Source organism: Anomaloglossus baeobatrachus, chromosome 3, assembly GCF_048569485.1.
Source record: "Anomaloglossus baeobatrachus isolate aAnoBae1 chromosome 3, aAnoBae1.hap1, whole genome shotgun sequence".
Classification (NCBI taxonomy): Eukaryota; Metazoa; Chordata; class Amphibia; order Anura; family Aromobatidae; genus Anomaloglossus; species Anomaloglossus baeobatrachus.
In genome coordinates, this window is record NC_134355.1 from 575,221,917 (window position 1) to 575,233,629 (window position 11,713).

An 11,713-nucleotide genomic window follows, 5' to 3' on the forward strand; every position below is an offset into this window, starting at 1 on the left:
GGAAGCGGTTAACCGTGAGCCAGAACCAGTGCCAGTGCCCAGGGATGAACCTGTACCCAGCCCACCTGCACCTCCGCCTGCTCCACACTATAGCAGGGAGGAGGAACCAATTGTTCCCTCTACCCCACTGTCTAGCACCACTGACACCGGGCCCCGAAGGTCCACCCGTTCCAACCTAGGTAGACCCCCACTTAGGTACAGGGAGACCGTTCTATGAGTAAAAGGGGTCCGCAAATGTAAAAGAGTGTTGTTGTTTGTTTGAAAGTTTTGAAAAATGATAAGGAAAATGAAAATGACCGAAGTTTAACCTGATTTGCCTTTGTGATTGAACCGGCAGGAGCTGGCACCGTTGTCCCCGTGGGGACCGTTTAAAGTTTATTGGCATGGGAACTATCCATGGACAAGCCCGTGAACTTGCAGGGCAACCACAAACATTAAGTGGCTTGTAAATATGTTGGGTACCGTTACCGTTTCCGCAATACCGTCTCCGGAGAGGCAGGTTGGAGGGAGGGCCCTGAGCAGAGCAGGCCAGGGCCCAGCCACCAAAGGAACCGGTGGCCACCCTCTGGAGGGAAGGACAGATCCCGCTCGGGTACCGTGTGCTGGACTGTGGGTCAAGGGGTGCTGCCTGGGTTTTAGGGGCAGCATCAGGGCCAGGTTGCTTGGGTGGGAGAGAGCGGAAACAGTGACCGTATACCGTTGCAACGTTTAAGTAAATGTGCCTCCCGTCTTGGGAAGAGTTTTGATTAAAAATGTTATTTATGTTTGCTTAACCCTGTTACCCCCTTTTTACAGAAAAATAAAAGGACGGCAGCCCGCGGACGGTCTGCATTTTGCTAAGGGGGAATGTGTCGCCCTGGGCAAGCCAGGGGACACAGGTCACACACCACCACACCCCACACTCCAGGTAGGCACATTACAGCTAACCTACAAATCCTTGTTGCCTTCCTCCAGGAGTCTGATGATGCACACCAGGGGGTGGGCCAGGCGGTTGGCTCCGCCCACCGAGGAGCTCACAACTCTGGAGGCAGGAAGAAACCAGGCAGTTGAGTCCAGGAGGAGGAAGTGGAAGGAGTAACAACAGAGATTAGCCCAGGCAGGGCAAGAGTGAAGTTGAGTTAAGTGGAGGAGCTAAGAAAGTGAAAGTGAAAGTAGTAAAGGAGGAAAGCAAGTGAAGTGACAGAAGAGAAAGACAGCCTGAAGGGTCCAGCTTTGTGTAGGGCCAGAACAGCAAGGTCAGCAACGGCGGTGACTGTCTGGAGGGGGACTGTTTGGAAGTTCCTGGAAGGACCCCGTTGGCTGTGTGCCCGGTGGTCTGGAGCAGTGTTCCGAAGGACAGTCAGCACCAGGGCAGGGGCCTCTCGGACCCCGGCAAGGCTAGGAGTCGCCAAATTTGCCGAATCCGTCAGTGACGGGGACGCAGATCCCCCAACAACCAAGTCCCGATTGAAGGCAACAGCCCAACCCGTATTGGAGAGACACCGCCACCGCCACGGCACCAGTTTCTCAGGGCCAGCGCCTGCGGGCAAAGTGTAGAGCTCCTCCGGCCCAGATTGCAGCCGGGGAGCGGGTAACCGGAGGGAATCCACCGCTACCACAAGTCAAACAAAGGTGCAAGGAAGAGGGACATCACCGTCACCTACCGGGAGTGCAGGTGCAGCCGTCTGTGGGACCGTCCTACCAGCCGTTTGGTTTACCGTACAAACTGTGTCCGTGTCTCAGGCTGAGTGAGTACCACAGTGCCGCAAGGCACAGCGCTGCCCCCGCGTCCCTGCGCCCTCCAGGCCCTACACTTTACATCTCATCACTGGGCCCCGGGATCACCAACCCCTACCCACGGAGGGGCAACACAACACCTGGCTGCTCCGCATCACCATCCCCGGGACCCCCATACTGAGCAGCGGTGGTGCAATCACCACAACCGTGGGTGGCGTCACGAACTATAACAATCCCCACACCCAACAAACCCCCTTTCACTCACGGGCGAGGAGTGTCGCTCGAGAAACCCCGGGATCCGGCCCAGAGCTCGAGCCACCACTGAGCAGCTGCCGGACCCGAGCAGAAGGGGTGAGCGCAGTGTGCTGACACCCTCCTCCCCGCTCGCGACACACCCCCATGACATTATATCCGGCCCACACATATTTTTTCCCCATTGATCCTGCTACTGGTCTCGTTAAACAAATGCGTGCGTTGACACTGCAGGTAGCTGAGCTCAGGGAGGCGGTGCAGCTACTGGCTCAATCAGCCACTGCAGCACATGGCACAATAGTCGTCAGTGCACTTGAGCCTAAGCTGCCGCTTCCTGAGCGGTTTTCGTCGGAACGCAGTTGGTTTGTCTCCTTTCAGGAGACATGCAAGCTGTAGTTATGCCTACATCCCCTCTCCTCTGAGAGTCAGACTCAGTGTGTGGGTATTGTTGTGTTCTCACTCAGTGGTGATCCGCAAGCATGGGCTTTTTCCTTGCCTTTTGATTCACCGGTGTTTGGGACAGTGGACATTTTTTTTTTCAGCACTTGGCTTGATTTAAGACATCCCCAATAAGGTGTATTTGGCCGAATCTAAATTCAGTTCACTGAAACAGGGGAATCGGCCAACAAAGGACTTCTGTGCAGAGTTGCGAGGCTGGTCGGCTAACATGCTATTTAACGATCCTGCTCTAAGGATCCAGCTCCTTCAGGGCGTTTCTGAGTGGGTCAAGGAGGCTTTGGTAATGTATGAAACTCCTCCCTCTCTGGAGTCTGCCATGGTGCTGGTTGTCCGCATTGACCGCTGATTTCACCAGAGGTCTCATGACACTACTATATCCTGGGAGGGAACAGTGGCACCAAAACCTCCTTTGGAGACCTCGTCGGCCCTCTGTCAGACAAGAGGCTTGTGTTCTGAGAACACTGGGGCAATGTTTTTTTATCTGTGGCAAGAGGTGCATTTCATCAGTGTTTGTCCTCTGGTCCCTAAGAAAGACCAGCAGTCGGCAAATTTCTAAGCCCATGGGAATTAGAGAGTTCCTGCCTGGGCTTACGTATCTCTTCCATGATGGTCACTTAGTGTCTGCTACTCACCATGGTTAAAGTTGGGGGCCAAGAGGTGGCCATTAAGGTGTTTTTGGATAGTGGTGCAGGGCCAATATCATTGACGAACACTTTGCTCGCTCTTCTGGTTCAGGGTAGACGAGCTGCCCAATCTGATTTCATGGACGTGTTTTCTGAAAGAAGTTGTCAGTTGTTACCGCCACTTACAACTGCACTATTCAATTGAAACCTGGGGCTGGTTACCCAAGTGTAGATTGTACAACCTGTGCAGTCTGGAGAGACTGGCTCTCAAAGAATATATCACTGAGAGCCTGGCATAAGTTCACATTAGGCCCTCTTCCTCTCCAATTGTGACAGGTTTATTTTTTGTTAAAAAAAGATGATAGATTACACTGGTATCTGAACTTTCGGGAGCTCAACCAGATTACAGTCCGTGATCCATATCCCATATCTCTTATCAAAAGGATATGAATGAATAGGTCCATACTATTGGAAACCTGTATATATGAATGGTCACCAAAAAGGACACACAAGAGAGAGAGAAAGAGACCTTCAAAAATTCATGATTATCACACTAATATCATAATAAATCCAGGAAAATTCCATTTCATGATCATAAAGTGCAATTTAATTCATCATATAATAAATTTGACAATAGATTTAAAGGGATGTCATTTGGACACACAAAGTGCAGAAGTGTCTGTAAAATCACAACCAGGGAGGTGTGCCTGAGGAATCAGATCCAGGGGTTTGATAAGACATGTACATACAGTTAGGTCCAGAAATATTTGGACAGTGACACAATTTTCGCGAGTTGGGCTCTGCATGCCATCACATTGGATTTGAAATGAAACCTATACAACAGAATTCAAGTTTAGATTGTAACGTTTAATTTGAAGGTTTGAACCAAAATATCTGATAGAAATTGTAGGAATTGTACACATTTCTTTACAAACACTCCACATTTTAGGAGGTCAAAAGTAATTGGACAAATAAACCAAACCCAAACAAAATATTTTTATTTTCAATATTTTGTTGCGAATCCTTTGGAGGCAATCACTTCCTTAAGTCTGGAACCCATGGATATCACCAAACGCTGGGTTTCCTCCTTCTTAATGCTTTGCCAGGCCTTTACAGCCGCAGCCTTCAGGTCTTGCTTGTTTGTGGGTCTTTCCGTCTTAAGTCTGGATTTAAGCAAGTGAAATGCATGCTCAATTGGGTTAAGATCTGGTGATTGACTTGGCCATTGCAGAATGTTCCACTTTTTTGCACTCATGAACTCCTGGGTAGCTTTGGCTGTATGCTTGGGGTCATTGTCCATCTGTACTATGAAGCGCCATCCGATCAACTTTGTGGCATTTGGCTGAATCTGGGCTGAAAGTATATCCCGGTACACTTCAGAATTCATCCGGCTACTCTTGTCTGCTGTTATGTCATCAATAAACACAAGTGACCCAGTGCCATTGAAAGCCATGCATGCCCATGCCATCACGTTGCCTCCACCATGTTTTACAGAGGATGTGGTGTGCCTTGGATCATGTGCCGTTCCCTTTCTTCTCCAAACGTTTTTCTTCCCATCATTCTGGTACAGGTTGATCTTTGTCTCATCTGTCCATAGAATACTTTTCCAGAACTGAGCTGCCTTCATGAGGTGTTTTTCAGCAAATTTAACTCTGGCCTGTCTATTTTTGGAATTGATGAATGGTTTGCATCTAGATGTGAACCCTTTGTATTTACTTTCATGGAGTCTTCTCTTTACTGTTGACTTAGAGACAGATACACCTACTTCACTGAGAGTGTTCTGGACTTCAGTTGATGTTGTGAACGGGTTCTTCTTCACCAAAGAAAGTATGCAGCGATCATCCACCACTGTTGTCATCCGTGGACGCCCAGGCCTTTTTGAGTTCCCAAGCTCACCAGTCAATACCTTTTTTCTCAGAATGTACCCGACTGTTGATTTTGCTACTCCAAGCATGTCTGCTATCTCTCTGATGGATTTTTTCTTTTTTTTCAGCCTCAAGATGTTCTGCTTCACCTCAATTGTCCCTTGTCCAATTACTTTTGGTCCCTTGAAAAAGAGGAGGCTATGCATTACAGAGCTATGATTCCTAAACCCTTTCTCCGATTTGGATGTGAAAACTCTCATATTGCAGCTGGGAGTGTGCACTTTCAGCCCATATTATATATATAATTGTATTTCTGAACATGTTTTTGTAAACAGCTAAAATAACAAAACTTGTGTCACTGTCCAAATATTTCTGGACCTAACTGTATATAGGGAATATTACAATTGCGGGTATACAATGTTCTGTAATACAAACATTGTATGCAACAATTTCATTTCATCAAGTTAATCAAGTATGTGACATCAGCCACTATTCAGCAGTCATAGCTCATAATAAAACATGATATACAAAACAAAGTATTATCCCTATGAATAGGGAAGTGCTGTCACAACCCGAATCATGAGCATTGCAATCAGGGATCAATGGGAATCCCTTAGTAAAATTCCAGGCTGAAATGGCAGACAAGGTAACCTACCACAGTGACCCCTGGACCCGGTACAGACACACCACCCTGCATCTCGACGCGTTTCGCTATCGCTTCGTCGGGAGGTGCAGGAGTGATGTGAGTGACAGCTATATATCCGGAAAAGTGTCACTTACGAGTGACACTTACGGATATATTTCAGCCTGGAATTTTACTAAGGGATTCCCATTGTTTGCAGGCACACAAAGGAAAGGCTGAGACAAAGTCCACAATGCTCTTGGGCAGAGTTGGCAACCAAGAATGCCTCGAGATGAGAAGCGTCGCCGTCTTCTGCTCGGCATGACCGGCCAGCTTAGGTGAGTCCCCCCAGTGCAACACATGCTTCCTGTCTTCTTCTGCAACTAACTTATTTCCGCATGGTATCTCAGACAAGCTTACTGGAGCTACTATGAGCGTATTAGAGGGCTTAATGAGGTATTGAGGCTCGTCCTCCTAGTCGGCCAACAAAGCCACTCATCCAGAGCCATGTTGATCTCTACCAATTGTCCGTCACCAATCATGTAGTTGCGCTCAGGAGCAGAGAAGAAATTGGAAAAGAAGGTTACCATCTGGTTCGTAGAAGACTTCTGCATGAGGACCGCCCCGACCCCAGGGAAAGAAGCATCCACTTCCAGTAAGAACTGCCTGTTAATCTTTGGAGCTGATGAGAGGGCCTGCTTGAAGGAGATAAATGCACTCTGTGCTTCAGGAGCTCACATCTTAAGATTCGCCCCCTTGACAGTGAGGGGAGTGATAGGGGCGATCTTGGATGAAAAGTATGGAATTAATTAGTGGTACTAATTGGTGAAACCCAGAACCCGCTGAATCACCTTCACTTCGTCAGGGTGAAGAAACTTCAGAACCACCAACACCTTCTCCGGATCCATCTTCAGACCAGTGTTCCAGACAATGAAGTATATAAAAATAATGACCAGCTCACCATTACTGCTATCCAACTTACGTTCAGAGCACAGGCAGCGGCTCCGCTATGGCATAGGTTAAATGAAAAGTAAAATGAGAAAGTCTGGCTCAGTGAACAAATTCTTCTTTATTGCTTGTAAAATCTTGCTCATGGGAAATCAGGTATTTGCAAGGAAAATGCTATAGTACCGTATGCATCAACGTGTTTCTGATTTTTAGTCATGATGATTATACAAACTGACATTAGCGTTAAATGCAGTCTTATTCCAGTAAAACACAAGTTGATCAATTAATGTAACACCTCAATAGGAGCTCAGATAAAACTATACACAAATTATGCACCCAACAAAGTGAATTCAATGAGGTTAAAATTTAATGAAAATATGAATAAAATTCCACTTAAACACCATGCATTGGCAATGCTACTCAATCATGTGGATCAGCCTTTGATTCCATATATTCATGAATTCATAAAGACTGAAGTTTGCAATTATTAAATCATCCTTAAGTTTATTTATATGTATTATGTTAATTATTGAGCTAAATGTCATTATTTTATCTCTATTTAATCTACTTTTATGATTTATATATCTTTGAAATCCATAGTTTTCATAAATTGTTAATATTGTGTATATAATTTCATATATAATTTAAATATAAAAAACTAGCTCTAACAATTTAATCATCTCCAAAATAATTTATTAATACATATATTAGTACACAGGAATATAATTAGGAATATTGATTAATTTATATGGATAAAAGTTGATTCCATGAGATAATGTAAAGTACGCAGATTCAGTTAATTGCTACCAGTAAAGTATTTGCATAAACAGTTAATGATTGTAATAGAAGCTAAATAGTGATGGGTGAACATGCCTGGCAGTGCTCCGTACTCGATCGAGCATTTTGCTTCTCGGACACAATGCTTGAGTCCCCGCCCTGCATGTTTTCTGGCTATTTATCAGCCAGTTAACACAGTTAACATGCAAGGTGTGAAGACACAGCCCTGTAAAATGACTGTTAGGGGTTAATATTCTTAATTGGCCAGACTTGGATTCATGTGGTGTGTTAACTTGTGTTTGTTGAGTCATTGTGTTCCCCAGGAGCCAGCCATTGTCCGAGAATGAGGATTTCTAAGTTAATGTATCTTCCCCCAGCCTCTCTGTCTACCTAACTCAGATGTGAATCCTACAGAATTAACTAGCCTTAGTCACAGCCTTACTCCACCAATCCAGTAAGACCACATACCCTGGAATGAGTGCCTCAGGAGATATAAAAAGGGGCTGTTTGAGTCACCAGGCAATGTTCTTTGGCTACATGGTTTCAATCTAGGGGTTTCAATCCCGATTGGAAGTCTATTTGTCTGTCTCGGATGGTGACTATCCACTCTCCAAATAGTATTGCTGCTAATTTGTTTATGGTAATTGCAGTATTGTACTTTTTTTTTTAATAACACCAAACAACGTTATATCCAGAAAATGTACCTCTTTTGAAGGATCAGAATAGGTGAATTTCAAAGTAACATCATTGTTATTGATATATGTGAAAAATGGAAATATGTCAACGATGTCCTGATGCCACATTATCAGCACGTCGTCAACATATCTACCGTACCAGACAATATTATTTTTAAAAGCCCCTCATTGAGAGAACACCAGGTTTTTTGAAAGACACCGATTCGGTAATTAAAAGTATGAACCAATTCACATGGACAAAAAATATGCAGTTTGTGTTCTGCAACATTGTTAACTTATTTTCCTGCATTCCGCACCATTTAGCACTAAAACGTATACAACACCATTTACTAAAATATAGTGCTTATGAGTGTAAAACAAAAGAAATGATTTTGTCCAGTATTAATTATCTTCTGACACATAATTTTTTTTATGTTCAACAACAGTTTTTTTCTACAGACCAAGTGAACCCCGATGGGGTCACGCTTCTTACTATCATTAGCGATTTTGTAGCATGGTGGGAGGAGTTTGCAATTTTTCTGACAATATTCCTTTTAAAAATAATATTGTCTGGTATGGTAGATATGTTGACAATGTGCTGATGATATGGCCTCAGGACGTCGTTCCATTTTTCACGTATATCAATGACAATGATGTTGCTTTGAAATTCACCTATTCTGATCTTTTTTTTTTTTTTTTTTAAATTCTTTATTTTAAAGACCGACACGAGAACATACAAAATAACCACTGTTCCACAAAGAACAGAAAAACAGATTTCAAATATTTAACATTGACATATATCCCACCCTTCCGCTCTCCTGTACATATCTAATAACTGCAACTGCTCGAGTCACTATTCTGATCTTTCACAAGAGGTTAATTTTCGGGATATAAAGTTGTTTGGTGATATTCAAAAACAAAAAGTGCATTACCGCAATTACCGTAAACCCATTAGCAGCAATACGATTTGGAGAGCGGATAGTCGCCATCCGAGACAAACAATCAATTCTATACCGCAAGGAGAATTTATCCGCATCAGTAGAAATTGTTCCAATGACAAATGTTTTCTTGAAGATACTATGCTGACAACCGCCCGGTTGTTAGATAGAGGCTATAATAAGCATGCTATATCAAATATATTCATATACGGCCATATCCTGGGAAGGTGGCGTGCAGAAGGAAAATATCCACCCCACCAATGTCTAAAACCTCCTCCTCCACATGAGAGAAGTCTGCAGGAGCCTTTATCAGATGGTGTTTATATACATGTTCTCTTACAACCACCCAAACGTCTATGTGATCCACATGAATATATAAAGATAAAAGCTGGAAATCTCTTCCATTGGAATACATGTACACGAATTCCTTCCAGCCAAAGGAAATCTAACCTGCTTCTAGACTTCATCCTCTGGAAAATCTTGTATCATAAACTATTCTTGGTGGTACTCCTTCCATCCTGCTCCATTATTTTCTTCTCTTCTGAAACAGCCCTCTTGTGGAGCGACTATACATGATAAAGGCCGTTGGGCCGAAACGTCCACCATCTTTTGTCGCCATCAAATAAATAATCACTTTTTTGCAAAGAAAAAAACTTTTTGTCTTCATTTTATCAACAAGAGAGTGCAGTGGCTGTCACAGAGTGGGCGTCTGTGATTGAATGCTGGAGTAACCTGAAACCAGCCCATACATTCTAGCATCTAGCATGTATGAGCAGATTCCAAGTTACTCCAACAGCCAATCACAGACACGGCTGTGATTGGCTGTTGGTCCCTGCCCTGACACATATAGTAGTGTAAAAATAAATAAATAATTTAAAAAAATTATGTAACACTCCACAGTATTTTTGATTCTCAGCGCAGATAAAGCGGATGGCTACAGGCTGCTACCCCCATCTTCCTGGCTTTACTTTGGCTGACAATCAAAATACAGGAAGCCCATTATTTTTTTTTAATTATTAAAAAAAATAATAAAAAATAAAATGCGTGACCTCCCGCTGTATTTTGATCTCCAGTCAGATAAAGCCAGGCAGCTGGATGCTGGGATTCTCAGCATAGTAAGGCCCAACCATTCTGAGCCTCTCACGCTAAATATGCAGCCTGCAGCCGCCCCTGGAAATAGCGTATTGTTTCTTAGCGCCATTTCCAGGTGCTTTACCCAGCTCATCCAATGACCCTGATGGCGGTGGAGCACTGGATAATAAAGGGGTTAAAACCAGCTTTGTATTCTCAGCTGGTACTAAGCCCGAAATTCATGGTATCACGCCGAATTAGACATGGCCACCATGAATTGCTAGTAAACAGTAAAAAAAACATAAAAAAAAATTTCTATTAGAAATAAAACAAAAAAAATGTAGAGACCCCATCTTTATTATAAAAAAAATCCTTAGTCTGACGTAGTCCACAGGTAGAGCAGTGGCAGGTCTGCTTCATCGCTGTGTATAGACAAGTGTCTCTACAGAGAGAGAACCAGGGAAAGCCATGTCAGCTCTGCTTCATCGCTCTGTACAGACATATACAGAGCAAGAAGCAGGGAGAGCCATGTCAGCTCTGCTTCATCGCTCTGTACAGAGTGAGGAGCAGGCTGACACTGAGGGTATGATATCACTTGCGTATGACTCAGGCATTCACACATTGCATCACCCCGCACGGCCTGACACTCATCCTGACAGGGGTGGCTCAGCTGCATGGAAATACATGCAGCCAACCTGCTCATGTTGGGAGAGTGTGTGCGCCGTGGTGGCTGATGCAATGCGACACTCACACAGAGACAGTCAAAGTTCAATCGAGTCCATGAGCCATGGACTCGGGTGAACCCTGACGTCACCGCAAACACAGTCGAAAACAGCCGAAGACTGCCAAGTGACGAGCAGTGCAATGAATACCCCCGGAAGTTAACAGGACCTTCGATGACATCAAAGCCATGTAACCAGTCTGTAAGCCAATGTCTGTACAACATTCACACCAGACTGGTCACATGGCTATGATGTAATTGAAGGTCCATTAGTTAGTGGTGGTTACCCTACCCTGGGGCACAGCAATGATGAGATGCGGAAGCAGAAGTGGCTGGGAGAGAGAGTCTGCAGGACTCAGAGCGGAACCTGTAAGTATAATCAGAATGTTTTTTAATAATGTGCTTTTTTTATACAGCCCATGGACCCAAACTAGACCTGGACTGTAAAACAAGCTTCCCAGGAAAGCTCATGTTCGGGATTGTGTGCTCGAACACTATGTGTTCGGTACGGACCCCGAATTTTACAGTTCGGGTTTGCCCATCACTACAGAATAGCACTAGGAACACATGGCTCTAACTGAACATAGAGCCAAAGGAACTATAAAAAAAATAATAAAACAAACAATAACCTGCACAATGACCAAGACAAGCTGTGGAAATAGTGCAAGCTGCTGGTCAATAGGGGCAGAAGCAGTCCCAGCCCCCCGTGTATCTGCCTTATTCTTGCCCATGAGAAAGCCACTTTTGTGGCGATATGACTGCTACAATTCCACTCCCTAAAGTTACAGCCCTGAAACAAGAGGTATTTGTAGTGTAGTCTGCCATATAATATTGTTCAAGTTAGGTTGTTTATTGCTCTGTTCACATTTTAAGGCCGCCATCACACTTGCAAATGGCATCCGATGAGAGAGCATCGGATGCAATATGCTAATGACACATGCTCTGCTGCGAGCGTGACCCGAGTGTCATGTACTGTGCTCTGATCTTGCAGATCACAGCTGCGGAGGAGAGAGTTATCTCTCTATCTCCTCCATTGCCTGCCTTTGC